General features: G+C 41.5%; 1 protein-coding gene across 2 annotated transcripts in view; it reads left to right on the forward strand.

Moving 5' to 3' along the window:
* The first annotated feature begins 4,767 nt into the window (after nucleotides 1-4,767).
* pak5 (p21 protein (Cdc42/Rac)-activated kinase 5) overlaps nucleotides 4,768-27,318 on the forward strand; it is a 244,669-nt gene continuing 222,118 nt past the window's right edge. The window contains exon 1 of one of the 2 annotated variants that reach the window (XM_072267089.1): nucleotides 4,768-4,856. The gene's annotated coding sequence lies outside the window, so the exon portion shown is untranslated. Of the gene's footprint in view, nucleotides 4,857-5,124; nucleotides 5,203-27,318 lie in introns of those variants that run through there. The other variant, XM_072267090.1, reaches the window with a different exon arrangement.

Genomic DNA, 27,318 nt, shown 5'->3' on the forward strand with positions numbered 1-27,318 from the left:
ATGACGTGAGTATAAGATCTGCATAGACCAGCTTCTACAGCCTCGGCAGAATATAGAGGTGTTGGTGATCCTTCCCGTTTGTGTATAATGTGTTCTGGGACAATCAGAGGTACTGCAAGATGTGCACTCCCAGGAGAGTGAAACTACTCACGGTTTCCACTGCTGTGGTGCCTATATAAGGAGGAGTCCGAGTGATGCGAGTTCTCACTTTGAAAGAATTTGTAGACAAAACCCTCAAACCCTCTACTAATTCTTTCTCAACCTTGAAAATTAAGTATTTCTTGGTCCACCATGTACAAATGAAATCAGCGTCTGGAAGCAGAAGCTTATTATATTCAAGGTTCTTCTTAAGGGAAGTATCTTCCTATTTGGGAAGCAAAAAAGTTCCACTTCACTCAGTAGTTGCAGTAGAAAGTGCAGAGATCCTTTCAATCATCTGACTTCATAATATCTGGCATTGTGACAGCCCTATCCTCCCTCAGAGGTGCTGAAGAGGAATGGCCCATGGTGACACACTAACTAATTGCGATTTGATACCTCAGAAGCCAGTACAAAGCTGACTCCTTGCAGAAAGGATTCTGAGATACACCCTGCCGATGTGCTGGGACACATCATCAGTGACGTAACCTGGGGTCGCCAGGTGTTTCAGTTCTTTCAACATCATACACCCTCGCCCAGGCGACCCAGCCGGGGGTTGATCAGACCCTAGCTTGTGTCCCAGCAGCACTGGCCCACAGGTATCCCCTCCTGATCCATGGCCATCTGGAGTCTCTCTCAGCGGCCTCTGTGATGGTCCTGATAGCTTTCCTCTTGCCAGCTCCAGTGATGCCAAGTAGGGTATAGACTCTGCAGAGTGAGCGGCCGACAGAATCCCTGCACCCTACTTCAATGGGCTCGCAGTGAGCCTTCCAGCCTTGTCCCCAGCACTGCTCCACCAGCTCCTGGTACTTGGCCCACTTCCGCTCATTCGCCTCCTCAATGCCCTCCTCCCAGGGGACTGTCAACTCGATGAGGATAGCCTGCTTCGAGGACACTGAAGAAAGGACCACATCCGGCCTTAGTGAAGTTGTTGCTATTTGGTCGGGAAACCTCAACTGCCCCCCCCAGGTCAACTTGAAGCAGCCACTCTGCTGCGGTGCTAAGCAGGCCCGATGATGATGCTGGTCTGGGCTGACGTAGGGGCTGTGCTCCGGCTCTGACAAAGGAGATGTTCTTCCTCTGACCACTCTGTTTGCTGGTGGTCATGGCCATCGCAATGCTCTCTGCCACTGCCTTCAGCACCTAGTCATGACGCCACCAGTAGCGTCCTTCCCCCAGGGCTTTAGGGCAGCTGCTAAGGATGTGCTCCAATGATCCTCTTCCTGGACAGCGAGGACGTGCTGGTGTATTGCTCTTACCCCAGACATGGAGGTTTGCAGGGCCTGGCAAGACATCATAGACAGCCTGGATCCTAAATGCAAAGGTTGAATATTGCAATCTAAAGTAGAGATGTTCTCTCAAATAATAATGGAAACACAGAGAAATATTTGGGAATAACAAGATACTCATGTTGTTCAAACTTAAGACTGGAGGCAATTGATTCAACTGGTAGAGAATTTATTCAAAATATTTTTAGGTGCACTATTTATTTGGTCAAACAAAGTTTCAAGTTTAGTTGCCGATTTGTACAATAACGTGGCACTGCCTTCATACCAAGGGCCGTGAGACTTCAGCTAGGTGTCTCAGTCTTAGAGGAATCAAAATTATATCCATTTTCATTTGAGTCATTTACCACAAAATTGCACATTTCAAAGCTGTTTTAGCAAATGTTTTGACATCTAAACCCATTAAAAGGCTTGTTAGCAGCTTCAGAAGCATTGCTATGATGATTATAAATTCCTCATGATAGGATGTTGTTATTCATCATAGTAATGAAGTCACATTCATAAGAATTGCGAGTTTGAAGCTTATGTCTACATTCTTTTGTTAGCAATGTAAATTATGATGACATATATTCACAGCTACAATGAAAGATGGAGTATATCAATTACAAAATCTTTTATTTATTTTTCCTGCACTGATTTCCTTTTTCTCATGTGCTGCAAAGGTTGAAAGGTGGTAGCAAACTCAGTCCTGGAATTTGGGAAGACTGGGAAAGGATGGATTCTGATGGAGGAAGGAGATGAAAATAAGTGCTATGCCCAGCTACCTGCTGTGTACCTGGCCTCTCTCCACATGGTCAGCCCTTACCAACATTCCTGCTCATTATAGACTTTGCCTTTGTGCCCATCCCTCCCTTTGGATCCAGACCCTACCCTTGTCCAACTATTCTCTTTGCGCCCATTTCCTTCCTTCCACACATCTGGCCACTGCACTCCATTAACACTGCCACCAGCTACCTCAACTGGTGTCCAGGCAAGAACAAAACACCTCCCCCTCCACATCCCGCCACATGTCGGGTTTGTCCCATTATGCCCTATACCAGACGCTCCCTCAACCTGGAAATTTGCCATATCCCCACTGATCCTCACCAGTTACAGATGCACCAAGCAAAGCATCCTTTCTGAAGCTCCACAACTTGGTATGTTCTGCTCTGAAATTACAGAGTTGTGAACACAGCCCAGTCTATCATGAAAACCTGCCTCTCCTCCATTGACTCTGTCTACATTTTCCACTGCCTTGGGAAAGCAGTCAACATAATTAAAGGCTCTTCCCTACTTGATCTTTCATCCTCTTCCCCTTGCATTGGACAGAAGATACAAAAGCTTGAAAACACACACCACCAAGCACAAGACATCTAAGAGCTTTGCCGCCCTTGTCAGACCCTCCTTTTGTGCACATCCCACTCCCTTCTTGGTCAGTCTTAACTCTCAGCTGGAGCTGTATCATTTCCACACACCCTAACCTCTACTTGCTTACTTGGACCCTATGCTTGCTCAAACCCAACAGTACGAGCATGCCTGGCCCTCCCCTCACGCATACGCAGCCCAAATCTCGTGTCTTGTTTGTGTCTGTGCCAGGCTTCTCTGCTTATGCACAGCCCCACACATTCCTTATCTCCCCTCCTAACCACACCCTTCCAGTGTGCTATTTACCCTTCCTTGTGCCCAACTGCTCCATGCATGTCCATCCACTACCTTCCCATGAATCTGGTCATCTAGGCCAGTCACAACTTATAATCCTAGCCCTCTACCTGCCCCATTCCTACCTCCATTTCTATGTGTACAAAGCATACCTTTTTGCCCTGAACAACCCCACATATCTATTCTTTCCTTCAGATCCAGAATCTTGCATGCCTTGATTCACGGCGCTACCTACCAATTCCTTCTACAAATGTGCCGACACTTCCAGATGCCTGCCACCAAGTACCCGTGTTTGACAGCCCCCTTCTGCCCAGCTCCCTCCTCCATGCCCAGAATAACCCCTTAAATCCTCACCCCTTCTCCAGATCCTCCTGGTGTTTCACCACTCGCATGTGTGCAAACCCTCCTCGTGCACCAGCTCCAGCATCAGGCCAAGTCACCCAATATTCCCCCTCTTGCAGAGCATCCACCTTGCCAGAAATCCCTCACCACCCTGGCCCTAGCCTGCAGACCCAGTCCTTCCTCCTCCTGCCGATAGACATGCCCCTTATCTTGAGCCTGGTTTCTCCTCTTGTGTTCCTCCCCTCTCTGGGTGCCTCATACATATCCATCACTTCCCCAAGTGCTCAGTCTCTCCTATTGCATCAAGCCCTCACCATCCACTTTCTCCTTATTGAACCTTGTTCTACATCCACTGACTAACCAAGTTAGACATCCAATTCTCTTGTTCCCAGTGGCTCAACATGGGTCCAGCCCCAATTTGCATCTGCCTTGCCTCTCTCATGTACATTTTCTCCCTCTTTCCAGCTCTTTTGACTTTGTACAGCCACTTCCTAGCTTCCCATATCCCTGTGATCTTCCATTCATCACCACCTTTCCTGCTTTATATCCACCCTGCTTTGGTGCGAAGTCGTTTCCCTCCTTTGCCGCCCCCCAAGCTCACTGTTCACTTGACCCCTCCTCCTTCCCTCTTGTCTAGCTGTCCAGCACAATCCCTAACCATACTTGTTTGCTCCCCTTGTGATGGGTGCTCCCTTAATTTCTAGCTCCTCCTTTAGTTCTCCCACCACTGAACATGCCTAACACCAATAGCAAGGCCATGTGCCCACTCTCCCATGTAACTCACCCTGATGCTTCTGCTCAGCCCCATCTCTCTCTCTCTCTCTCTCACGTACAGCTCCTCCTGACCTGGCCAATGTCTCCCCTCCACGTGCTCCACCTATCCCCTACATCTGTGTCCATTCCTCCTCCTCGGTTTCAATCATTGCATCTTGCCACCCCCTTTCACGTCCAGCAGTTTCCCTCATGATCTGCTGTGCTTCATAGGCACATCATTGTGCCCACATTTTGCCCCTCATTTTCTGACTGTCTTTGGCACCCAACTCTTCACCTCATGCAACCCCCCACCCCACATGGCCCCTCCATTCCTTTTCCTTCAGCCCCTACTCCCTTGCCTAGCCATTTGCACATGGCACCTTCCCTCCTGCCATGTCCCTCTCTTAGTGCCCAGGTTTTTCACCCAGCCCCTTCCTCTCATACCCACCACTTTACACCGGGCCCTACCCCTCCTGTCCAGCCCTTTGCACTCAGCCCCTTCCTTTGTGCCCACCGCCTCGTACCCGACCCTTTGTGCCCAACCCCACCCCTCTTGCCCGCCCCCGCCTCCTCCTCGCGCACCCCGGATGTTCATCGTGTACACTCTGGGAAACATGGCGACTGCAGAATAATGGGAGAAGCACCGGGAGACCGGCGCCGTCCCGGAACAAGGTGCAAGTCTATGTCCACGGGCCAGAGGTAAAATTATAGCCGGTTGCCCGGCAGGGATGAGTTGGCCCTCCCCGGGAGGCGGCGCCAAGTGTTTGTGCCGCGGTTTGCTGGTACCCGGCCGGTTGTGCGGTGACGTGTGGCTGGGGTTTCGTCTGCTTGTGACAGGAGCATTGTTCGCACCAAACGTTTTTTAAAGCGAAGGGAAATTAATTTCCCGACCACCATTTGCAGACAAAGAGCGCCGTGAAGGATTAGTCCACTGACAACGTACATGTGCGTGGGCTTGAGATTTATTTGCCTGTATTTACCGTTGGAGAACAGGTGCAGTCCATTTGGGAGCTATTTGTTGGGCTTGATAATCTTATTTTAACCAGTGAGTCGCATTTCTCTTATCATTAAGTATCTTTGTATTTTAATTTGTACCGATGGACAAACGTATCTTTAAAAAATGATATGTTTCTTTATATTTTGCTATCTTGCTTTCTCCTCCTTTATATGTAGTAACCCTTTTTGATCGGGTCTGAATTGTTCTGAAATAAGCTTTATCCAGTGACCGCGGGCGTCATGCAGTTTGCTTATCACATAGTGCACTATAATTCATTTAATTTTACTGCTTAAAGTAGGAAAGTTTTTAATGTATAGTGAGAAGCATATGAATTTGTTTATCAAAGTTTCAAGAAAAGATTTCGAAAATTGGGTTGAAAATCAAAATTAGACATCAGATACTGGAAATCTGAAGCAAAAGTGGAAGGTGCTAGAAACACTCAGTGGCCAGGCAGTTAACATTTCAGATGAAGTCTTTTTTCACCTGTACTGCCTGACCTGCTGAGCTTTTTGAGCATTTTCCATAGAAAAAGTTTTTCTTTGCAGGATTGAGGTAACAAATGTAGAAGAAGGATGAATGCATCTTGTGAATAGATGCAGGATAATTCTTTTAATTTGCAATATCTTTGCCCAGGTTGTTTTATTTATACTGTATTAATTTCTGTCTTTTTCGCTGTGATTCTAGTTATGGTAGTTGAATTTGATATTGTCATCTGTAGTTAGAGTTTTGTATTACCACGTGTACTTTGAACATTAATCAAAATGACTTTAAATTACTTAAGCTTCAGGATTTCCTTATGCTTTTTGCATGGGAATGTGCTGCGGGTGTTTACAATATTAAAATTAACTTGTTAAACATTGTCAATTACTGTTTGTATTTGAGACTTGATTGTACACATTCTATTTCAATTAATATTAAAAATTGGACGCAATTTGAATCAGGGAAACAGAAGTTTTGTATTTCAGCAAGGATAATAGACACCTTGAAATGTAACTATGGAAATTCATAGGGCTAGGAGGATGGGGTCTACCCCATAGTTTACAAAGAATATTGTATATGGATCGATTTATTTGGTCTAGGAAAAACAGCAGTGTGTACTGTACTGTGGTTGGCACCAACCCATATTTCCCCTGAATATTAAGTGTCATGTGGCTTGTGATTATGTCATAGTTTGTATCTGAAAACATTGATGTTTTCGTGCTTCCATTGGCTTACTTAAAGTGATACCAATATATTGGATTTGCCCTGTCTAAAAGGTTATATTCTTGCCAAGTTTTCAAGAATGTTGAAGAAGGGAGGGTACCATTGTTCGTATCTGGAACTGGCTTATTATTGTCACGTGTGCTGAGGTACAGTGACGTGCTTGTCTCGCCTACTGTTCATACAGATCAAATCATTACAAAGCGCATACAAGGTAAAATAATCACAGAATGTGGAACAAAGTGCAGCAGCTATATAGAACGTGCAGTGCAGGTAGACAATAAGCCACAAGAACGTGAAGAGGTAGATTATGAATTCAAGAGTTTGTTCTAGGAACTGTTGAATAGTCTTATAATAGTGGGTTAGAAGCTGTCCTAGAGCCTGGTAGCAGGTGCTGTCAAGATTTTGTACTTTGTCCAATGGAAGAGGGTAGAAGAGAGAACGTCGAGGGTGGGTTTGGTCTTTGATTATTCTGGCTGCCTTACGGATGTAGTGAAAAATATAGATAGTCCAGGAAGAAAGGCTGAACAATAGAACATAGAAATTTACAGCACATTACAGGCCCTTCGGCCCACAATATTGTGCCGCCATGTAACTTACTCTAGAGACTGCCTAGAATGTCCCTAGAGCATAGCCCTCTATTTTTCTAAGCTCCATGTACCTATCAAAGAGGCTCTTAAAAGACCCTGTTGTATCCGCCAGCAGTGCATTCCACACACTCATCACTCTGTGTGGAAAAACTTACCCCTGACATCCCCTTGGTACCTATCTCCAAGCACCTTAAAACTATGCCCCCTCAGGTTAGCTATTTCAGCCCTGGGAAAAAGCCTCTGACTATCCACACGATCAATGCCCCTCATCATCTTGTACACCTCTATTAGGTCACCTCTCATCCTCGGTTGCTCCAAGGGGAACAGGCCAAGTAAACTGAACCTATTCTCATAAGGTACGCCCTCCAATTTGGGCAACATACTTGTAAATCTCCTCTGCACTCTGGTTTTGTGATGTGCTCAGCCGTCTCCACAACTCTCCAGTTTCTTTTGGTCACAAGCAGAACAGTCACCATATCAAGCTTTGATGTATCCAGATAGGATGCTTTCTATGGTGCATCAATAAAAGTGGGTATGGGTTGACAGGGATATACGGAATTTCTTCAACCTCCTGAGGAAGTCCAGGTGTTGGTGAACTTTCCTGCTTTGGCAAAGACAGGCTTTTTATGATGTTTAGTCAAAGGAACTTAAAACTCTCAACTTCAGCATTGTTGATGAAGACAGGAACATGTGCAGCACCTCACATCTTGAAGTCAATGACCTCTAAGATGGCATAATTTGCAATCTTACAGATGGAAAAAAAGTTTATAAATTAAGTAATTAAAGGAATCATCCAAGCAAATCTGATCAAAGTTTAAGGTTTGAGAAAATTAAGAGAGGCACATGCAAGGCAAAAACAGTGCAAGATACTAGTGGGAGATACAAATCACAGAAAATGAGAATGGAACTGGGAAATATAAATTGATAAAAATTATCAATTCATTAGAACAGCTCTTGAAATTATTTAAGAAAACCAATGAGTCAAAGACAAATGAATTCTGCCAAAGGCATAAACTAGGAAATAATGAATAAAGAGTTGGAGGCTAATTTGAAATTAAGGAATAGGCATGCACGGGGCCAATAAAGGAGAGGATGAGCAAAGGTGAAGTTTAGTAAAGAAGACAAAAAGGAACTATAACAATTGTGAAGGAATATAAAGAATAGAAAAACTACTTTGTACATGCATAGAGATATTGGACCATAAATGATTACAGAATTACCTCATTGGTAACAACAATTACTTCCCCTTGGAGTTATCAGGAGTACTCTTTGGTATAGTTGAAGTCAGAAGTTTACATACAACTTAGCCAAATACATTTAAACTCAGTTTTTCACAATTCCTGACATTTAATCCTAGAAAACATTCCCCGCCTTAGGTCAGTTAGGATCACTACTTTATTTTAAGAATGTGAAATGTCAGAATAATAGTAGAGAGAATGATTTATTTCAGCTTTTATTTCTTTCATCACTTTCCCACTGGGTCAGAAGTTTACATACACTTTGTTAGTATTTGGTAGCATTGCCTTTAAATTGTTTAACTTAGGTCAAACGTTTTGAGTAGCCTTCCACAAGCTTCTCACAGTAATTTGCTGGAATTTTGTTCCATTCCTCCAGACAGAATTGGTGTAACTGAGTCAGGTTTGTGGGCCTTCTTGCTCGCACATGCTTTTTCAGTTCCGCCCACAAATTTTCTATCAGATTGAGGTCAGGGCGTTGTGTTGGCCACTCCAATACCTTGACTTTGTTGCCCTTAAGCAATTTTGCTACAACTTTGGAGGTATGCTTGGGGTCATTGCCCATTTGGAAGACCCATTTGCGACCGAGCTTTAACTTCCTAGCTGATGTCTTCAGATGTTGCTTCAATATATCCGTATAATTTTCCTTCTTCATGATGCCATCTATTTTGTGAAGTGCACCAGTCCCTCCTGTAGCAAAGCACCCCCACAACATGATGCTGCCACCCCCATGCTTCACGGTTAGGATGGTGTTCTTCGGCTTGCAAGCCTCACCCTTTTTCCTCCAAGCATAACGATGGTCATTATGGCCAAACAATTCAATTTTTGTTTCATCAGACCAGAGGACATTTCTCCAAAATGTAAGATCTTTGTTCCCATGTGCACTTGCAAACTGTAGTCTGGCTTTTTAATGGCAATTTTGGAGCAGTGGCTTCTTCCTTGCTGAGCAGCCTTTCAGGTTATGTCGATATAGGAACACACACACAATGCTGGTAGAACACAGCAGGCCAGGCAGCATCTATAGGAAAAGGTACAGTCGACGTTTCGGCCTGAAACATCGACTGTACCTCTTCCTATAGATGCTGCCTGGCCTGCTGTGTTCTACTAGCATTTTGTGTGTGTTGCTTGAATTTCCAGCATCTGCAGATTTTCTCGTGATGTCGATATAGGACTCGTTTTACTGTGGATATGGATACTTGTCTACCTGTTTCCTCCAGTATCTTCACAAGGTCCTTTGCTGTTGTTCTGGGATTGATGTGCACTTTTTGTGCCAAAGTATGTTCATTTCTAGGAGACGGAATGCATCTCCTTCCTGAGCGGTATGAAGGCTGCGTAGTCCCATGGTGTTTATACTTGCGTACTATTGTTCGTACAGATGAAAGTAGTACCTTCAGGCATTTGAAAATTGCTCCCAAGGATGAACCAGACTTGTGGAGGTCCACAGTTTTTTTTTCTGAGGTCTTGGCTGATTTCTTTTGATTTTGCTTGTAAACTTCTGACCCACAGGAATTGTGATACAGTCAATTAAAAGTGAAATAATCTGTAAACAATTGTTGGAATTACTCATGTCAGGCACAAAGTAGATGTCCTCAATGTCTTGCCAAAACTATAGTTTGCTATATGAAATCTGTGGAGTGGTTGAACAATGAGTTTTAATGACTTCAACCTTAGTGTATGTAAACTTCTGACTACCAAGAAGATTAATAGGATAAATATAAGAAAATAATGAGAAAATTAAATAATTTTGCATTACTGTTTCACTGAAAGATTAATAGTTTTATTGTGGCTTGCACAGAAAATGAAACTCAACCTTTTTCTTTGGAATTACTGTACCTCTCATCTACCGCACTGCATCATCCAGAACTTGGATGCATGTAACTTAACTTGTACATCACCCCTTTATTTGCTGACCTTCATTGGCTAATCGTTGACCAGTGGCTGAGTTTTAAAATCTAAATTTTAAGGTAATATCTTGCCTTCTCCCATTATCTCGACAACTTCCTGCGGTGTCATAGTCCTCTGATGGGGGTACCTACAGTCAAGTCAGTCCTGTAATTTCCTCCCTTCCCTTTACTCGAAAGATATTCCTTAAAACTCTCTTGACCAAGCATTTGTCCATCTAGACAAATTTCAAATTTTGTTTGGTAGCACTCTTCTTCCACTAAAAGCAGTATATACACACTATCCTCGTTATATGCGTCTTCAGGTCAAATTTAACCAATTTCCCCTGGGATCAATAAAGTAGGACTACTACTACTACTACTACTACTTCAGACAATGCGGATTCACGGTTATGCAAGAAACCTATTTCTACCAATATCTCCTTATATGCGTCCAAAACTCAGTTATGCGAGGAGTACTGCTTTCCCGCCAATACAAGTCAGGTGCGCGCACCTCACAGTCTCACTCCCGCCAGTCTCACACTGGTTTTGGCAAGGTGTGGATGCGCGATCTTGCGCTCTTAAACTTTTGCTGGTTTTACCTACGGTGCAGTGACTTTGTGCTTGAAATATTTAACTATGCTTCCTAAGCGTCCGATGTCATGTCCTGGCCATCAGCCATGTGGCAGAGAACCACTTTTAACACTTGGAAAAAAAGTTGGAAATTATAAACAGCACGGCATCAGCTGAAGGTAACACAACTCTGGGACGCTATTGCCAGGAACAGAATCTTGCCTTTAAAGTTCTTTTGTTGCTTGACAATGCGCCAGCCCATCCTAAACATTTGGACGGCATTCATCCTAACATAGCAGTGCGCTTCCTGCTGCTTAACACAACATCGCTGATTCAACCACTCAACCAAGGTGTGATCCACATTCAAGGTGTACGTTTTTTTTACGGCGAACTATCTCTCAGATGCTGTAAGCAACAGACAATTTTGTAAATCCCGGGAGTTTACCAACAGTGAGGGAGTGGTGGAAGACAGAACACATGGCACAAATGGCAATGGACATGGACCCAAGTTTAGAACGGAGTCAACACTTCAGTCGTTCCCTGCCATCAACCCTTCTTCCCTACAAGGAAATTTATGCTGAAAAACAAAATGCTGCCAAGCAAACAACCCTCACCACTTTCTTCAAATTGGTGTCATCTCTTACTGCCGGCAGTTCTAAGAGTTCTGTGAGTCTTCCTTCACCCCTTGCTGTGCTTGATATTATCCTGACGACCACAACCATCCTCCTTATCCATGTAAAGTTGCCCGACACCACAACAACCACTCATCTCCCGGAGCGAACACACCTGCCACTGTTGGTGAGTACTGTATACCCTAAGATGTTAACTTTCTATGATTTATTACATTCAATATTACCTTAAATTGATGAAATATAATACAAATGTTGTCTTGTGGTACTGCTTTTGTGTTGTATTGGTATAAAAATGTGAATAAATTACAGATAAAACATATTTAGGAAGCCCTCTGGAACGCATCCCTATTTTCTCCATTTAAATAACTATTCACATTATGTGATTTCACATTATGCATCGACTGCGAGGAATGTATCCCCTGCATATAACGAGGATAGGGTGTAAATGAAAAATTGTAGCATTGGAGGTGAAAAGTAGGGAGATGTGGGAGCAGGATATTTGAATAGGCTACATAAGAAGCAGAAATGATTTATTTCTAAGGCTACTAAGAAGTAAAAATGATGTCTCCCATCCACTACATAATGTACTGGGTGGGCACAGGAGTACATTCAGCCAGAGACTCATTCCACCGAGATGCAACACAGAGCGTCATAGGAAGTCATTCCTGCCTATGGCCATCAAACGTTACAATTCCTCCCTTGGGAGGTCAGACACCCTGAGCCAATAGGCTGGTCCTGGACTTATTTCCTGGCATAATTTACATTTTACTATTTAACTAGTTATGGTTTTATTACTATTTATTATTTATGGTGCAACTGTAACGAAAACCAATTTCCCCCGGGAACAATAAAGTATGACTATGAAACACCATTATACTTTAATTAAGATATTCATCAGTGAAGGGTGGGGCTGAGTTAACTGAACTCTCCTGTCAGCTAATACTGGTCCGTTATCTTGAAAAGGAAGGGAGTTCTTTTTTTTTAAAAAAACAGAAAAACACTGGACAGTTAGCCTAATATCACTGATGGATGAAAGCAACCTTTATTGAAATATATAAAAGAAAGTGACCTACTGAATATGATGAAATCAGTCAAAATAAATTTCAAAAATGAAGAATATTCTTTGTTCACGATTCTAAGTAGTGAAAAGAAGATGGAACAAAACAGTATTTGTAAAATCAGCATATAGGACGGCAATTGAAAATCTGGCTGAATGGTGCCTCAACATCAACCTCTTACTCTATGTCGGCAAGACCAAGGAGCTGATTATTGACCTCAGGAGGAGGAGAAGGAGGATTAGAGCTGGAAAGGGCCAGGAACTTCAAATTCTTCGGTGGTATTATTTTGGAGGACCTGGCATGGGCCCAGCACCTAAGTGCAATTACAAAGAAAGCACGACAGCACCTCTATTTCCTTAGGAATTTGCAAAGATTTGGCATGACATCTAAAACTTTTACAAATTTCTATAAATGTGTAGTGGAGAGTATATTGACTGGCTATATCACAGCCTGGTATGGAAACACCAATGCCCTTGAATGGAAAAATCCTCCAAAAAGTAATGGATATGACCCAGTCCATTGTGGGTAAAGCCCTCCCCACTATTGAGCATATCTACATAAAATATTGTTGCAGGAGGCAGGAGGCAGCATCCATCATTAGGCACCCACACCACCCAGGACATGCTCTCTTCTCGCTGCTGCCATCAGGAAGAAGATACAGGAGTTCAGGACTCACTGCCATCATGTTCAGAAACTGCTGTTACCCCTCAACCATCTTGAACCAAAGGGGATAACTTGCATCAACTTCACTTGTGCCATCATTGAAATGTTCCCACAACCTATGGACTTGTCATCTCATGTTCTCAATATTTATTTAGTATTTGCAGTTTGTCATTTTTTGCACATTGGTTGAACGCCCAAGTTGGTGAGGGCTTTCGTTAATTTTTTTTATGGTTACTATTTTATTGTAGATTTATTGAGTGTGCCTGCAAGAAAATGAATCTCAGAGTTGTAGATGGTGACATATGTACTTTGATAATAAATTTACTTTGAACTTGAATTTTCAGAATGCTTTGACCTTTAATTCATGGTCTCAGCACCATCTCTTTGCCTCCACAAATGCTACTAGTCCCACAGAATACCTCCAGCTATTTATTTATTGCTTCAGATTCCAGCATTTGTAGTTTTTTCTGTCTCCGGAATATGTACAATAGGTTTGGGGTCAAAAGAATTTTAGTGACATACTCACAAATCAAGAAACAATGATACAGAGATGCTCTAAATTTGAAATAAGAACATATTGCTGAAACTACTCAGCAGGCCAGGCAGTATCTGTGGAGAGTGGAATGGAATGAACATTTTAGGTGAACTGTTCTTCTTCTTTGTTGAGTATCTCCAGTATTTTTATTTAAAGTAGTAAAACAGGATGGCAAATGCAAACAAGAAAATAAAAAGCTGAAACTGAACTTTGGTGGAATTGCATCAAAAATCAGACCCCTTAGAAACTTAGTGATAGAGCATATACAGTACGGATACAGGCACTTTCGCCCAATAAGCCCATGCTAACCACGGAGCCATGCAGCTGTACCCATCAACTGGCATTTGGCCCCTATCCCTCCAAGCTTTGCCCTTATCCAAGTGCTTGTTTAATGATACTATAGTATCTGCTCAACCCTTCCTTTAGCAGCTCACTCCATATATTCACCACACTCCGCGTGGAAAAAGTTGCCCCAGGCTCTTCGAAATTTTGCCCCCATGACCCTAAACTTATTTTCCCCTAGTTTTGGACTTGCTTACTCTGGGGGTGGTGGGAGAAGAGTACCCCTGTCCACCTTATCTATGCCTCTCATAATAGTAAACACTTGCATTGTTGCCCCTCATTCTCCTTCATTCCAAGGCATTAAGACCTAACCTGACCGACCTCTTCCTATTTCTCAGGCCTTTTAGTCTTGGTGACATCCTTGTACATCTTCTTTGCACTCTTTCCAGTTCAATCGTGTCTTTTTCTTATAATGAGGCAGCCAAAACTGTTCACAGTAATGCAAAGTGTGGCCTCGCCAATGACTTGTCCAACTACAACATAGTGTTCAAATTCCTATAGTCAGTGTCTGACTGATGAAGGCCAGTGTGCTAAGTGCCCTTTTCACCACCCTGTTCATGTTTGACATAGCTTTTAACAAAGCTCTGCACTTGTATTCCTGAATCCTCTTATTCCATTACACTCCCTCGTGCCCTGCCGTTAATGGTATCATTCCTGTGCTGGTTTGACTATCCAAAGTGCATCACCTCACATTTATCTGTATTGAAATTCCATTTGCTACTCCTCTGTCCATTTCCCTAATAGATCAAGATCCCCCTGTAATTTATGCTAACCTTCTTGAATATCACTAACAAACCCGTAATTTTATGTTGTCCACAAAATTGATTAAAGTGAGAATAGAACTTATGTCTTATCTCTGTATTAAAACAAAAATGGCTTAAATACATCCTGTAGATTAAAGTACAAAAACAAATCTTTGAAAAGTAATACCAAAGCAGAATGGTTGCAGTCATCAAGAACACGTGAAAAGGGTGACACTGTTTGATTTAGAAAAGACAATAGGAATAGTGAAAGATAATCAAATGGAAATCATTCAAATTTATAAAGAGGGTTGTTAGGCCAGAGTAAGGAAATTGCATGAGGACAGTCCAAGGTTAGAATCCTAAACTTAGTGCAGTAACTGGAGAAATGAGAGACTGCAGATGCTGGAAATCTTGAGTAACATACTCAATGCTGGAGGAACTCTGCAGGTCAGACAGGATCTATAGAGGGAAGTAAGCATTTAACATTTTGTGTTTTTGTCAGAACTGGAAAGGAAGAAGGGAGAAGCCAGAATAAAAGAGGAGGGGGAGAGGGGAATAGCACATGCCAGTAGATGATAGGTGACTCCAGATGAGAGGGGGAAGGCAGGAGGGGGGTGGTGGTGGAACAGTAAATAATGTGAGAAGTTGGGAAGCTGATAGGTGAGGGGGCAAAGGGCTGAACAGAAAGGAAATTGATAGAACAGTACATGATGGGATGAAGGGAAGCAGGTGGCGAACCAGAGAGAGGAAGGTGATGGACAATCCATGTGGTTCAAGTTAGGAGCACTATGAAATACTCTCCACTTGCCGAAGTGTATGAAGCTCCAGCACCATTCAAAAAGCATTCATCATTCAAGACGAAGCTGCCTGCTTTATTGGTACACCATCCACCATTCTAAACATTTGCTTGCACGAGAGATTAAGCAGATGCTGGAAATCTTTGAGCAACATACACAAAATGCGGGAGGATCTCAGCAAGTCAGGCAGCATCTATGGAGGGACATAGATAGATGATAATTTGGGCCAAGACCCTTCATCATGACTTCCATAGACGCTGCTTGATTAGCTGAGTTCCTCCTGTGTTTTGTGTGTGTTGCTAAACATTAATTTCTTACATCATTGGAACTCAGTGGCTCAAGTATGTACTATCTACATTATGCACTGTCATTGCACGTGTCTACTAATTCAAAGCACCTCACAAATCCACAGCTTCTACCACCGAGGAGGACAAAGGCTTCAGGCACATGGAAACACCACCACCTGTATGTTCCCCTCCCATTTGCGCACTATTCTGATGTGGGAATATATCATTCAGACTAAGTCCTATAACCTCCTACCCTATAGCACTGTTGGAATATCTACACCAGGATGACTACAGTAATTCAAGTAAGCAACATCTAAATCCTGAAAATGAGTGAAATAAAATGGTTAATACCCCCCCCATCCTAATTGGAGCACAAGAACTTGATAGTGTAAGGAGGTTAGCTGTAGAGAAAAGCACCAAGTCATACCTCTGGCTGCTCACCCTCCCCCTTGAGAACCTTCTGCAGCTGCTCTGAGACATCCTGGATCCGAACACCTGGGGTGCAACACACCTCCTGACTTCTCTTTTGCGGCCACAGAATCTCCTGCCGGACCCTCCTAACTATCATTGATTCATTATAGAGCCTAATGGCCGAGGGTAAGAATGACCTCATGGAGCACTCTTTGGAGCAGCGCAGTTGTCTTAGTCTATGACTAAAAGTGGTCTTCTGTTCATCCAAGGTGGCATGCAAAGGGTGGGAAACATTGTCCAGTGTTGCCAGGATTTTCTGTAGGGTACTACTACAGCTTTCAGTCTGTCCATTTTGACTCCTATAACAAGCCAGCCTTCCTAATCACTTTATTGAGCAATCTATTAAACAATAGATAGTAGGGGCTGGAGGGTTGACATACTCCCACAATAAAAAGGAGTGGGATTGCTAAATTTAGTGCCTTTAGAGCAAGATGCATAAAAACAAAAAAAAAAACAAGCTTATTTATGTTATAAAAACCTTAATGCAACAAAAATGTAGAAGTAAAATTCATATTTAAAAAAAACTGGTTAATAAACTCAAAAACATTCCTGGGTGCTTTCTAACTACATAAAAAGCAGGAATATGACTTGGAATATGACCTATTGGTGTCGATCTGCCTCTCTACCAGAGGACTTCAGGCTCAGACCCCGGGAATAATTGTTAAACACAGTTTACTTAAATTTATTGTTTATTGGCAAACTTGCATCTCAGTTGATACTACAGAGCCCCCGCTCATAGAGCCTGGAAAATCACTGTCCGGTGCTGCTTGTTAAACATTCGTTATCACACAGTACTCTGATTATTGCCAGACATCTTTGATTAGTGGTTACAGAAAAACAGCTTTCTTATGCAACAAGCACTCCTTTGTTCCTTGCAACATTGTTCTCACAGCGCAACTTAGTCAAGCTGCAAATGTCATTCAGGTTTTAGACTTTTTAATTCTGCAGATAATTCCTCATTGGGGCCAAAAGGGTGATCTATATGCTCATTGCTACATTTGATCTGTTTAACTCCATGGAAATATCTATTTTATTTATAGTTAAAAGTAAATGCCAATATGGAATGATAAGTGTAGTGTTAAGTATTTGCAGTTGTTTACAGGCCTTTGGTTTTCTGTTTTCAGAATTAAAACAAATCTCTTGGTACTAATGGCTTATTGCATCATTTGTTAATGTAATTTATTTTAATGAAAAAAAGCAAACATGCAAGGTGTTGCAAACATGTTTTGGTTATTTGTGCTCAGTGTTAAATTGGATATAAATAATTTCATTCAAGTGAGTGTAGTCATGAAATTGAGAAAACCAAATGATACTTTCCCAAATGTACACTTAAACAAAATATAACATTGTACGTAGGATTTGGATTCTATTATAGATTGCATTAAGTATATTAATGCACTGTTTAAAAGTCTGTAATAGCATCTTGGGTATTGCAAAATCCCACCAATGGAGATTGTTCTAGTGATTGCCCTGACTCATAACAATGAGAAAAATGCTTGCTGGTGATTTTAGCTGAGCTGTTACTGTTGATTATGCTTTCAGATTAACAATGAGGAAATTGTCAATGTGTCCACCAACATCCTTAAGCAGTCACTGTTGAAGAATCTGCCTGTTTGGATGGTTGTAAAGATAGCATAAGAGTTGTTCTTTATACCCCTATGAATACTTTACCAAAAGACTTACCAAGTAAAAATTGCATTTTTTTTTCCCAGTGTGATCCTGTTTTCAGTCCCTCTGTGCCTCTGAGAAGCTGCTAGACCTTTCTGAACTGCTGTGGATTATGTCTTATGTTGGCAATTGCTCCTCTAATGCTGCTTAAATTTAGGTGCATGAATTTCACTCATTGGCAAAGGAAACATTGTTAATTCATAACTATCAGGAGGTTGTGTGACTTGGAAAATTATCTTGATTTCTTGTGATTTTGCTATTGTCCATTGAGGTTCTAGAATTTAATGATTGCTGAAAAATTGTTGGCAGTTTATCATGGTGTGTACTTAAGGCCACAATACTCCGATGGTAAACATTAAATAGGTCCCAATGTAACAGAATGTCTCAACCCCCCCCCCCACCCTGACACACTGTAGATTTATGCTTTTGCAACATTGCTAAAACCGTGTTCTTCCAGACAATGGGGAGTAACTCATTACGGTTGCTGCCTTGTGTTTCCAATAAAGTGCTCGAATTGGAAACTGAGCAATCCGTTGTTGTAGTATCTTCAGTGCCTGAGCTGTTCTCAAATCTGTGGTATTTATGAGTAATTAGGAATGTAATTGAATTTTGTGGTTGGCAAATAGCTTTAAACTTGCCCTTTCAATTGAATAGGTTGTTGAAGAAGCAACCAGAGATGATTAGAATTAAGCTGCTGTTCTGAAGGATTTTAGAAGAGTTGTCCTTACCTGTGATAACTGTTGTCCATTAATAACAACAAGTTTCCTTCAACCCATGTATAAATCCAGCAACTGGAGAATATTCCCTTTTTACCCATTGCCACTAATTTTACTGGGTTCCTTTGTGCTACTTGCATTTGGAATTCTGCCTTGAAGTCTCAGTGGAATTCTACATTTCTGTTAATGTTTTTTTTTTAAAAAAATGTCTTGTGATCTGATTTGAGGTTGAATTTTCTAAGTGGAACCCAAATCGATGACATAATGATGGGTATTAATCATCATGATCAGTGACACCTGTCATAATTTTCCTGATAACTGAGAATTTTCCTGTTGATTGAGAGTAAACTACCACAGTGGTAATAGATTTCTTCCTTTTCATTTACAAGTTGTATCCAGATATTTTAAACCTTACTGGATGGATACAGTAGGCATGCCATCAGCTCAACTTCTTTAGAACTTTGAGGAGATTTGTAATGTTACCAAAGACTTGCAAATTTCTATAGATGTATGGGTGTATTCTGAATAGTTGCATTACTACCAGGAATGGAGACGCAGGAACATGAGAGGCTTATCTGATGATGCTTGGTTTTTGCTTGGCTCTGATCCATCTTTATGTTCTCCATGCATCACTTGATAGTCATGAGCATAATAGGAAGATATTGATATTCCTTTACCCATAATTTTTTCAACTATAGCATACTAATAAACTTTAAAATTTAAATTGTAATGCAATGCATTTGAGCACAAGTTAATTCATAACTAAATTTTTAAGGTTAATAAATATGATTAGCAGATTTGCATAACTCCATTAACGAATGAACCCAGAAGGAAAATCCCCTTCAGTACTTGGCCAATAAAATAAATATTGAAAAAAAGACAGATGTTTTATTAAAATAAAGGATATTAACTACTTCTTGATTATAATTGGACATTTGTTGCAAAGCCACTGTCTTAGTTATCAATCTTGTTTGGGTCAGACTGTTTGAAAGTACATTTCTCCACAAAGATGCTACATTTCCTGCACATATTATCCTTTGGCATGCAGTCTGATGTTGGGTACTGTAAGACACTTATTTATCTTTTCAAAAATGTTCATGCATCCCATGACCTTTAGGAAGTCAGTCCACTCGTATGAGTCAGTACTGATAGTCTTCAAAAGAAACTTCAAATGGAATTGTGCAATCAGCTGTTCTGTTATTAAAAATGAAGCCTAAACTTGCATTGCTATGCCAGCATTAATTCTTTATCCCTAATTGTCTCTGGACGGAACAGAGTAAGTGGGGCAAAACAAAAAGCCATATCTGGTAAGGGTGGCAGATTTCTTCCGTTTCTAATTGGGTTTTTAATAATAAGCCAGTCATTTTATAACTACCATTACTTAGAAAAGTTACTAAGAAGAACCTTTTCTGGCCATTACATATGTGAGTGTTGGATTCTGGCCCCAGCGTGTCAGTGATCATTAAATTCTGTGGTAAGTAATTGGAATACAGGAAGAATGAAATGAGATCAGTGTATGATCAGTGCTGATAGGTGCTTGATGGTTGGCTCAGACTTAGCAGCCAAAGGCTGTGCTGTACAACTCTTGACTCCAAGGCAATTTCTATTTAGAGTGTTACATTGGTGAAAGAGAACTGTACAAGCTGTTATTGTATACACAGTTGAAACAATTTTCTTTATGTTGATTTTCAAAATGCAGGACTTCAGTAAGTAACTGGAAATTAAATACCCAGCTTTATGAATTACAGTATTGGGAACATGAATGAGAGAAATGAAGGGTTAATTCAACAAATAGGAAATATTGCATGTAATTTAGCAATACCAAGTCTAGAAGTAATGTGCAACAAAGAATGTCTACTTGAGGTTATAGGAAATTATGTGGCTAAAATGTAATAAATAAAATAAAAATCGTACTGGTTGGCATGCTGATTAGAAATGTGAGCAAAAATAGTTTGAACAATTGAAAGATTTTCGTTGCTCTCTCAGAGGAAGAGGAAGAAATTAAGATTTCGTGTTTTAACTGTGTAGTCTGAGAGGCATGGGGTTTTTGCAAGAATGTGCCACCAACTATGTGTCTTTCCTCTTGCTCCTCTAGTGTTGCCATTTCAAGTAACTTAGTCTATTATGACTGTAACATACAGTGGATTCTGGTTAATTGGGACAGCTGCTTATTTTGGACAACTCTAAAAGAACAAAAACAAATTGAGAACTTTCAAATCCCTTACTCACTCTTCCTTCAGTTAGTCCTGACGAAGGGTCTCGGCCTGAAACGTCGACTGCACCTCTTCCTACAGATGCTGCCTGGCCTGCTGCGTTCACCAGCAACTTTGATGTGTGTTGCTTGAATTTCCAGCATCTGCAGAATTCCTGTTGTTTGAGAATTTAGCCAGGATTCCCTTTGTTTATTTGTGACACTATGCTATTTAATAGGGGCAGGAGACTGCTGCCAAACAGTTACTAACTAGCATCAGACGTGTGTACTTGTGCAGCTGTAGACGCTGCACCGTGCTTAGTCCAAACAATTTTTAAATAGAATCAGTTACACGCACGTCTGTTTAAAAAGCAGTGATTTTTGTCACTGATAGCTGGTGAGAAATAAGCAGTAAGGCAATTCAAAACTGATTTGCTCACTGTTTTTTCAAGCATTCAGGCTGGAGATGTCAGAAACAGCTAGGAGTGAAAATGAAATGATTTCACTACTTCAACAAGTTAGGAACTACAAAGAATTTGAAGGCATCAACAATCATCTTGAATGTTACAATGAAAATGAAGATTTGGAGGATGCAGTCACCGAAAGCATTGTATGAAGGCAGCACACTGGGTATCTGTGCTGATTTTGTTCATTTACAGTCAATCAAATGAACATGTACACTATACAAATTATTCTGTTGATAATTATTAGGAATTAATACAGAAAAAGGATCTGGTGCTTTCCCGGTTTATATGACAAATAAACTCTTCTCTGGCTTCTAGCGGGAGATCAATACCTGTACCTGGTAAAAGCTAATGTAGAGTTTGATAGTACTGTAGTAATATTAATAGTATTCTAATTTCTTATGTATTTCATTTAAATACACAATTTTTATACCTTTATAACAATTTCCATGAAACTTTGGCTAATTGGAGCAGCTACTTAATTGAGCCAAAATGTACTGGTCCGGATGTGTCCCAACTAACTAGAATCTATTGTGTTTTATTTTAAGCTGTTACCCTCCTGTTGAATTCAGATCAAATGCAGAACTGAGAGGCCTAAGGTCAAGGATCAGCACTAATAGTAAAAGCGAAGAGGAGAGCAGATTGTCAAACCTACTTTGATCTTTGCAGAGTACCTTGTGATATTTATTCAAGATACAAATGAGACATAAAACTTGATCAGTTATTGTGTATACTGTATATGCTCACAGAATGTTCACAGATTTGTTTGCACTACATTTTCTCCAGCCTGCCTCCTATAGTAATTCCATTCCATTCTCCCAGTTCCTTTTCAGAATCGGATTGTTTTTTTTAATTACTGCATACTGTATGTCATGAAATTTGTTTTTCATGGCAGGAGTAATATCCACTACATAAATATCTAAGTAAATAGTACAAAAAGAATGAAAAAATAGTGAGGTCGTGTTCATGGACGGTTCAGAAATCTGATGGTGGAGGGGAACAAGCTGTTCCTAAGATAATGTGAGTGTCTTCAGGTGCTAGTACCTCTTCCTTGATGATAGTGATGAGAAGAATGGCATGGTATGTGGGGCGCCACAGTAGTGTAGTGTTTAGCATAACACTATTACAGTGCAATGACCCGGGCTCAATTCCCGCAGCTCTCTGTAAGGAGTTTGTACGTTCTCCCCATGACCATGTGAGTTTCCTTCAGGTTCTCCAGTTTCCTCCCACATTCCAAAGACTTGTGAATCAGTAGGTTAATTGATATCATATGGGTACAATTGAGCAGTGCAGGTCTGTTGGGTGGAATGTCCTGTTACCGTGCTGTGTGTATCTAAATTAAATTTAAAATTTAAAGAGTGCACGTCCTGGATACTGAGGGTCCTCACTGATTTATGTTGCTACCTTGAGGCATTACCTTTTGAAAATATCCTCGATGCTAAAGAGGCTAGTGCCCATGATGGAGCTAGCTGAGTTTACAACCCTCTGGAGCATTGGTGCCTCCAAACCAGATGGTGATGCAACCAGTCAGAATGCTTTTCACAATATATCTATAGAAATTTTATAGAATCTGCTGATAAACCAAATTCCTCAAACTCATAATGAAATATAGTCACTAGTGTGCCTTCTTCGTAATTACATCAATATGTTGGCTCCAGGATAGATCTTCACAGATATTGAGACCCATGTATGTGAAATTGCTCATCTTCTCTCTTCTACAGACCCCTTGATGAGAACTGCTGTGTGTGCTCCCAGTTTCCCCTGTTCACACCCAAACAACAAGAACACGTTTTTCTTTTGTTTAAACAACTTTACTTTCAATGTCTCAGTTCAATACCTAAGGGCCACCACCTTTTCATCCCACAATTCCCTCTTCTCCTCCCACGCACACACGCATAACAGGAAGAGTGCACATACATACTAAATATTTACATAGTCCAAATGAACAGAACTCAACAATCTCTCATCCTTTTTATGTATATATTAAAAATTAAATGTGAAAAAATTTAAAGACAATTCAAATGTCCAAACAATTCAAATGACCATTAGGATATGAGAATTAGTTCTAACACTTGATGTTAATGCCATTCTTAAGGTAACAAATGTCTTCACTAAATGCCTTTAACATCACAAGCTCCCTCCTTTGTGAGGCAGTCAGCTAGTTGTTCCTTTGATGTTGACCATAGCACGTGATGAATTTTCTGTGCTTGGACAAGTTCTTTGATGCTGCTTATCTCTAGACGAACACTCTTCTCTGTAAGTGATTTGCTGGCATTAACCAAAGAGTAGTTGTCTGTGACACAAATTATTTGTAGATTGTTCTACCTTGAGTCACCATGGAAAAGCTCAGAATAGAGTGTGGCCAGAAAAACAGCATTGTCAATACCTTCAGACGTTGCAAGGGTTTCTCTCACCAGTGTACTCTGTACAACTCTTTGGATTATTTTTGATTGCCAATAGAGTGGTGAAAATTTATCCTCTTCTCCCATCAGTACAATAAAATGTCCCCCTTGAGTATCTCCATCAGGAAGATTTCTAAGTGGGGCATCACCGAAGACAATGAGACTCAGTGTACTATCTTTTCCAAGCTGTTGAAACTTCAAGACTACTTTTTCAGATTGAATTCTATGCAGCACAGGTGTCCCCCACTTTTTGAACGTTCGCTTTACGAAACCTCACTGTTACGAAAGACCTACATTAGTACCCTGTTTTCGCTTTCAGAAGATGTTTTCACTGTTACGAAAAAAAATCAGCGTGGCGTGTGATAAAAGGCAGCGCGTGCCCCGAGCAGCCACTCTCCCCTGGATTCGGAACAGCATTGCTTTAACACGTGCCTGTGAGCAGCCGTTAGCAAGATGAGTTCTATGGTATCGGAAAAGCCTCAAAGAGCTCGTAAGGGTATTACACTTAGCATAAAACTAGACATAATTAAGAGTTTCGATCGTGGTGAACGAAGTAAGGACTAAGTGGGTTTGGCTTGTGGAAGTTGACGAACATGATGTTGAAGAGGTTTTGGCGTCCCATGACCAAGAGCTGACAGATGAAGAGCTGATGCACTTGAACAGAAAAGGATAACAATCAAAACCAAATGCAGTAGTGAACTGAACGTGAAGCAACTGCGTGAGATTTTCACTGCAATGATAAAGTACGACTTTCATTTTGAAAGGGTACGTAGGTTTAGGGGATATTTGGAAGATGGTTTGAGTGTTTACAAAGAACTGTGTGATAGAAAAATACACGAGGCTCAGCAGTCAAGCAAGCCTTCCACATCAGCCACAGCAGACGACGAACCTCGACCTTCGACATCGAGGCGGGCAGAGATAGAAGAAGATGACCTGCCTGCCCTAATGGAAGCAGACGATGATGAGATGACACCCCAGTGTCCCACCACCCCAACCCCCAGGCCACGGACAGATACCGATACGTGGAGAATGCAGCAGTAGTCGGGAGGCACACAGCGCGTCTTTAAGAAAAAAGCTGAACTAAACATGCTAATTAATTAGGTGCTGCCCGACAGGTAATTGTGGACCCAGATCAGAGACGACGCAATCGGAAATCGGCACGAATCTGGGTCGACAATTACGTGCCAGGCGGCACCTAGTTAATTAGCATGTTTGTTTTGGCTTTTTTCTTAAAGATGTGCTGTGTGCCTCCCAGCTACCACTGTACCCCTGCATGCTTCGCAGATCGGTATCGGTTGGTGGCCTGGAGGTTGGGGGGCCACCACACCACCCCAACCTCCGACTCAGCCTAACACACCATCATCAGTGTGCTTGGCGCTGAACCAATTCCAGTAAGTGATACTACACTGTACATACCTTATTTCTACTTTATATCTGCTGTGTATTTTTATGTGTTATTTGGTATGATTTGGCAGCTTCATAGCTTAAAGGTTACTGGAGAGCGCTTGCGCCGTGTTTTTGCCAATAGCGCTTGCATGAGATTTTCGCTACAGAGATCAGTGCAGTAATGATTGTGGAAAAGTATTTCTACTTTATATAGGCTGTGTATTTATCATACCATTCCCGCTTTTACTATATGTTACTATTATTTTAGGTTTTATGTGTTGTTTGGCATGATTTCGTGGGTTATTTTTGGGTCTGTGAACGCTCATAAAATTTTCCCATATAAATAAATGGTAATTGCTTCTTCGCTTTATAACATTTCAGCTTACGAACCGTTTCATAGGAACGCTGTACCTTCGGATGGCGGGGGAAACTTGTATCTTGTTTGTCTCATGTAAGGTTTGTATTGTGGCATTTTTTGTTCTGGATGCCAATCTGCAGGAATCAAACATGATGTCAGGTCTGCTGTACCTTGCCACCCATAGAACCTGATCTATCTTTGACCCAAGTTGCTCAGCTTCAGCTTCAAGAGCTGAGGGGTGCATCCTGTAGTGTGGCACATGAGGATTCCATGCAGATTGTCTGAAGATTCCTGATGTCTTGGTGCAGTTGTACTATCCTATCAACAGCAAAGGTGTCTATCCCTACATAGCAGAATCTGTCATGTTCCTCCCATCCAACCTGAAAGGTTGACTTTTGCTGATGGATTACTGTTGTGGCAAAGTTTTGTGAACCTCTCCATATAAAGTCATCTACATGACAGGCAAGTACTCCAATCACATGATATCCTCAATCTTGCCAGTTAAAAACGGCTGAATGTACCTGTGACTTCTTTCCCCCTGTTTTGAATATTATTTCCTTGACTTTTTTATACCAGTAGAGTGATGCATCTGCTAGACCATACACATACTTTTGGAATTTCCACCCTATTCCTTCGCTTCTGGCTTCAGGAGGGGGTTTAATGTAAATGTCAGGTGACAGCTACATTCCCTGTAAGAATTTGGACTTTGTATGTCCATGCAATAGGGTTGCAAATGCTTTTGATGTATCACTGAGAGAAGTACTCAGAGAGACCCTGATGCACATGTTGGCGAATCTTTTTGGAGTTATTCTATGTTCAGTTCCTCAAAACCTCTAGCCACCAGGTGTGCTTTTGGTAAAATTCTTGTCTGGGTTCCTTTCAGGTTGCACACACATCTTGTAAAGACTGTCTTTAGGCCAATGTCTCTGGCTTCCTCAAACACTCCATTATTTCTCCAACTTCTGATTTCATCCCGTTTTGCAGATTTCAATTGACACCTATTTGAGTACTGGAACATCTTCATCTTAACATTTCTCAGAAGGTCCAGTGTGATCTACACCTGATTTTATATGAAGTCTGTCTACACATGCATGCCAACTGACCATGCAGTGTCAGCTACTGTAACTCGTTCCAGATAATTCAAGTTGTACCAACTTTTGTTTTTTCCAGGGGCTTTACCTACTTGTCCTAAGACTTCAGCTTTGTATGAGATACCAGTGTCTTTGTCTACTAATCTCACAGTTTGTCCTGTTTTAAGACTGAAACTTCCATGTTGTCTTTGCACGTAATAACTTCTGTTCAGGCAAGCCTGTTGAGCCCCCAACTGCACTGTCTTCTGCATTGTCTGTGCCACCATTGTGTGACTCTGTTGGGTCCTTAGCTGCACAGTTCTCGTCCCTGTCTGTTCTATGTGACCCTGTGCCAGGTAAGTGCTTTTTATTTTTTGAGTCATTCTTCATGGAGTTTTGATGGTCTCCAGTTTGTACTTTACATAGTCTGGATAGATATACTCTCACTTATGTACCTCCATGTCTCACAAATACCACAACTCCATCCTAACCAATGACAACTCCAGGGCCTTTGCATTTTGTACAGTCTGTTCTTTTGTAATACATTTTGTCCCCGGTGTCATTTCTGTCATTTGTAGGATGGACCTATGCCCTCAGTACTCTCCAAATTCTCTCTGAACACTCTGCTTCAGTGACTGCTTTCTTGGTGCAAGCAGTGCTGAAATATGTTTCCCAAACCGTTCACTCCTTGTAGTGCCCTCCAGAGCAGGTGGTTTGTCAACCAGTGCAGAGGGAGGGTTTGGATTATGGCCAAACACCACTTGATATGGACTGTAGCCACGTACATTATGCATGGTATTCTTCGCCATAAGAGCCCAGTCCAGGGCTGTGTTCCAATCACAGCCATTGCTTTTCTTTACCTTCAGCATTATTTCAGTAAGCATTTGATTGTGTTGCTCTGGG

Source organism: Mobula birostris, chromosome 8, assembly GCF_030028105.1.
Source record: "Mobula birostris isolate sMobBir1 chromosome 8, sMobBir1.hap1, whole genome shotgun sequence".
Lineage (NCBI taxonomy): Eukaryota > Metazoa > Chordata > Chondrichthyes > Myliobatiformes > Myliobatidae > Mobula > Mobula birostris.